Source organism: Benincasa hispida, chromosome 8 (assembly GCF_009727055.1).
Source record: "Benincasa hispida cultivar B227 chromosome 8, ASM972705v1, whole genome shotgun sequence".
Classification (NCBI taxonomy): Eukaryota; Viridiplantae; Streptophyta; class Magnoliopsida; order Cucurbitales; family Cucurbitaceae; genus Benincasa; species Benincasa hispida.
In genome coordinates this window covers 204,322-210,082 of record NC_052356.1, presented here as the reverse complement: position 1 = coordinate 210,082, position 5,761 = coordinate 204,322, and positions in this window count along the sequence as shown.

Sequence of the window (5,761 nt, the reverse complement as noted above, 5' to 3'; positions counted from 1 at the left end):
GAAAGAGAAGTGAGAAAAGAGGAAGAAGAAGAAAAGAAAAAGAAGGTAGAAGAAGAAAGGAGAATGAGAGAAGAGAAGGAGAGGAAGTGTGAAGCCAACAGACAGCATTTGATTAAGAAGAAGGGCAAGGAACTTGCCGAACGAGAAAATGAGGAACAACACAAGGAACGGGAAAGAAAACAAAGGCAACAATCCCGCCTTACGTTAGCCAAGGGTAAGGGCAAAGCGGTCGCAGAAAGCAGCAAGCCCGCGTTGGCAAAGGTGCGTCCATCAAGAAAGAAAGAGAATGACAATTTGTTGATGGAGATGGGCCTTTTCCCTGCGCCAATGCCACTACCAGATCTAATCACGAGCGTTATCGTGGAGCATGGTTGGGACACATTTTGCCAGTGCCCAGCCATTGTTGTTCCAAAGGTAGTGCGCGACTTCTACCATGGACGGCTACATGGCACCAAGGATGTGGTGACCATAAAAGGGCAAGTGGTTCCTTTCAACGCAAGGGACATCAATGAACTATACCAAATGAAGGATAACTCGGATGCACCGGGCAACAAAATCATTGATGATCCTACGGAAGAACAATTGGAAGATGCATTGCGAGTATTAATGTAACCAGGCACTAAATGGTCGGTTTCTTTAAAAGGCATCAAGACCCTGGCGTCTAAAACTCTTCTTTCGGAGGCAAGGATTTGGGTTTATTTGGTTAAAAAGTGGCCGATCCCAACTTCCCATAACAAGAAAATTTCAAGGGATCGAGTTATGGTCGCATATTGTATTACGCACGGCATTCCAATCGATGTAGGCCGATTGATCGCAAGTCAAATTCGAGGTTTTGTGGGACACATTAGAGGACAATACTTCTTTCCATGGACTGTCTCAAGTCTATGCCTGTCAATGGACGTAGGCATTAAGGAGGAGCCCATGCAAGAAGTCCACGGCCTCATCAATATCAAAATCTCGAGGCTGCTCCGCACAACCTTCTTCTTTTTCCCTTCCTGAGCACTTTACCTTCCTTCTTCTTGCCCCAAATTCTCCAACCGCATATCCAGCAGCCCCATCCTCACCTTCAGCATCATCACCATAACCTTCCATTCCACCATCGCATATTAATGACCCACACGATTTGGGTAAAGGCACCTCTGCCCAATCCCAAAACATTGTTGGCGAGACATTGCAGGCACCACCCACTGTCAACTCTTTAGCTGCTGAGTTAGCAAAAATACGGTCCTTCTTCTCCCAACAACAACAACTCTTCGCTCAGCAACAAGCCTTCTTCAACCAGAGATTTGATGGGGTAATGGAGCAAGTCGATGATATACAGTGTAGTGCTGCTACGTCAAAGGAGGCGTTGATTAATATTCAGCACAAAATTTATAAGGTTCATCGCCACCAAAGACAGATTGCGGAGCGCAACCATGAGTACTTTAACTTTCTCAGCAAATCTTCATGGTCCCATGGTGCCTCCGCATCTCAAGCAGCACTTGAATTTTGAAGAAGCCCTTTCAGTACCACATCAGAACCCTCCTCCAGACCCTCCTGGTCCTCAACAATAATCTTTACATTTTTATGCGGTCATTCTATACTTTTATTTAATTCATTATTTTTCATTAGTTAACAAAATTCTTTTATTCTTTGTATAGGCAACAATTTTTGTATTGCGTTAATTTTTAATTCTTTGTATACTTAGTGAATTTTCAATATAATTAAGTAACCATTCTCTTCTTTTTGCCTGTGCCTTTTTCTTTATCATCCTTTGTCAATATTTGCGATATTCTTGATCTTTACTTTTGCGTTATTCATTGCGCTACCATGATGTATAAGATGCATGCACTTAGAAACATTTTCCACACTTTGTAAATTCCGACTAACACTTAGTTAATTCGTAGCTTAGCAGTACTTTATCTTTTATCTTTCAAAGTTTTGCTCAAACCTTCTTTTTAAAAATTTTTTCTAAGTGTTTGTTTATTCTGTCCAAACAATGCAATGAGAACCTTGCGCATCTCTAAATTTAGGGGTGGGGAAGGTCTGAATAGATGAGATCAAGATTATGCGGTCATTAAGAAAATTGCGTTCATTTTTCATTTTAAAAAAAATATATTTTCAATAAATTTTCATACAGAACTCCAATGTCAGCGCAAGGGAAACCCAAAACATTCCCAACCTGATAAGAGTTAGTTATGAAAGGAACCTGCTCGTAGTTGGATGTTTGCATGACACCCGTGGGAGTAAGCCAAAACGAAGATAGGTTTCCAAGAACAACGCAATATGAAAAGAGAAAAATGCAAAAGAAAATAAAAGAATGCAGAGACAACTCCTCTGAAATTCAAGAGTTAAAGTTGAAATTGGCACACAACCGTAGTTGGATGTTCGCATGACACACGTGGGAACAAGTCAAAACGAAGAGTGTAACCATGACCAACAGTCTCTAATAAATGACACAAAACTTGACCACCGCATACGGACGCAACAAATTGTTTTGATAAAGAAGAGGTAAACATTCTTTTTAAAACTAGAAAAGGATTTTTGAGCAGAAATTTGTAGGATAGAAGAATAAAGTAGGGCTTTAATATGAATTAGCAAGGATAGAAGAAAATTGCGTTGTTAAGTAATGTGCCTAAGTGGAGCATTCGGAGGAACCAATCGACGCAAAATTTAGGATAGGAACTGAGCATTTTTGCCTTAGTAGAAGATATGCTTGAGGACAAGCATATATCTAAATTTTGAGGTGTGATAACTTGTAGAAATACAAGTTATTTAGACTGCTTTATTTAGATATTGCGGCCAAAAGAGAGTAAAGTTGCGTCAATTGTATGAAATTAGCTAAGAAATACAATAATTATAAATTATCGCAAATACACCCACTAACACCATTGCGATGATAGAAAAGAATATTTTAAGTCTGTTTTGCAGGAAATCCAGTCACCGTATGCGCTCATGACTCAAGAGAGAAAGATTAACGCATCTACGTCACATTGCGCCCATCATTTAGGAATGAATAGACGATCAATGCAATGACGGCGCAATGCGACAGTCGATCCAGAGATGAACTTCAATTGCATGCGGTAATAAAAACAACATCGTATGCGGATACAGATCGAAAGATGCAAATGAGCAACCCAAACACGGAGGATTGTGACATGTGTACAACTAACCGTTGTGCATATTCGACGGACTGGTTGCATAATAGAAGGAATATTTATTCCACCATTTTCAAAATTTCCATAACAATACAGTGGGGACCACAAATCAAAGAGTCAAAGCTTTCATCTATAAATACCCTCAAAGAATTCACTGAAAAATATACTTGATACGGAGGAAAATTGATACGAGGCTATTGAGAGAGAGTTGATCTGAGTGCTGATCAGAGGAAACTGGGAAGAGAAGAGACAAGGTCGAGAGGTAAGTCTCAATGCAATTCTGCCAAATCCCCGTCGAGAAGCTCTGTACTTAAGATCCCTTCTACCGGTTGAGCAAGCCTGAGAGGGAAGTTAATCCTTCCATTCACTCCATCAACGCCGACAAGAGATTCTCTATTCTAGATCTATGCCAAGACGTTGGCGCTTATTTGTATTTGTTTCTAACTCTCATTCATCAATTATATTTCATCTTCTTAATCTCTTCATTCACAACCATGTATCAGACGCTAAATAGTATTATTGAATGTCTCGATCATTTCCATTTCCACTTCTCTGTCTATTTTCGTTCCTCCATAAATCATTTTCTCCACGATGTTTTCTTACTCCCTTGGTGATTAATATGAATTAAACAAGTAACTTAATCTGTGCTAAAGAAATAAAGATGTTTAGCTCAAGCATGCTAGAGGACATCTTTACCTGTGAGAGCAGAAGTGAAGATGCCATTCTGATCTGTCGAGAGAAGGTTAGAAGAATGCATTAACTAAAGAAAGAAGTACTTCCAGAGATGGAAGCAACCTTGCGTTCATTACGTTTGTCCCTGTTTCACCACAGAGATGTGGGAACGCGCCCGATCATCGAGAGGTGTACGCCAAGGGAAAAGCGGAATTGTACTTATGCCTTTAACACAATTAAGGAACTTGCGATGTTTGTACTAATTATCTTTTCTCCTTCTATTCCACACATAAGACTTGCCACCACATAACACAATCTTTGTATATTCTTCACAGTCAGTCTCAACCTCGATATCTTGTATCATGTAACCTGTATCTTGTATCATCATAGTTTAGGTTTATTTTATCGCACTTTTCTTTTATCGCAATTTACTTTATTATCGCATTTTTTTTTCGCTTACCTTTACTTTATCGCATTTTCAAATACCTGTACACACACCTTTATTAATTTGAAAAACCCCTGATTGCATATATCACAAATATAACTCAATTAACCTAAAACAATCCCTGTGTTCGACCTCGGATCACACCAAGAAACTTGCGGTGAAATTATACTTTGTTTCAACGCAAGAAAACTTGTGACAACGCACAACATACTACAAGAACATTCATTAATAACGCATATCTAGAAGTAGTATCACATACCATCGCATAAAATCTATGTCATCAAGTTTATGGCATGGACTTGCAGCATAGAAACAATTTTTGTACAACAAGTTTATGGTGCCGTTGCTAGGGAACTAGTAACGGGGACATGGACTTGAACCTTGCTTGCATCATTGTATAGTTTATGTCACAAAACCGATCGCTTAGCTAGCGCCTCCATATCGCATATGCGCGATCGTGTAAGTAGTAACTAAGCGATAAGGCTTGCTAACTACACGATCATCTAGCGTACGCCTTTTACTAAACGATGAGCATCACATGCCTCTACTACGATCGTCTACCTCTAGCACCTATGCGATCGGGCAACCAACGCTACGCAATAGTGTAAACGATTTACCCCATCACTTAGCATTAGCTAAATGATCGTTTAGTAGATACTACACGATCATTTAGAAAAATCTAAACGATCGCTTAGTAAAATCCCAACGATTGTTTATCTGAGGCTACACGATACGACCAACGCTTGGTCTTCTTCTTCGTTGAGAATCGCATCTCCATGCTTCAAAACTTCATCACGAATGACTCGACTAACTCAAACACTTTGAATTACATACTCGATTGCAAAGTTAATTACGCCTAAAAACACAGGGGCCCTTACAAATTAACACTTTGTAATTACATAAAGCTTTAACTAAAGCAATTAAACCTGAAACATTCATCAACTTCAACCACAAATGAAATTAACAATATAATCTACAAATGCAGAAACCTACCTCGACTGTAAAATGAAGTTCAAAACAGAGCTGCAATTTGGAATATCAGAACAACCTGACTCTGATACCAATTGAAGGAAATCGAACTCGAGGATTTCCATGAGCAGCGGAAAATAGATCATTCTAAATTACAATCATGTATGAACATTACAATTACAGTCGTAAACAAAACAAATAGTTATGCAATCAATATAGAAATTACAGCATGAAACAATAAATGAAGGAGAAAAGCTACGAACGTTTGTCGACTCATCTCCGCGCTTTTTTCTCACGAATGCTCGAACACAGCAACCTCAAACGCTCGAACAACACGACCACTCCGTAGCACGAACACTGCACATTAGAACTCCCTGATCGCCTCGGTCACGAATACCCGAACAATATGAACGGCCTCCATAGAACCTCGACGCTGACGAGTTGAGTATGACACCATCAAGAAGGCTACCTTGGTATTCTCGGTGTGAGAATCCAAAGGGTGGGCTCTGTTTGGACTTGGTTTGAGGTAGACGAAGGA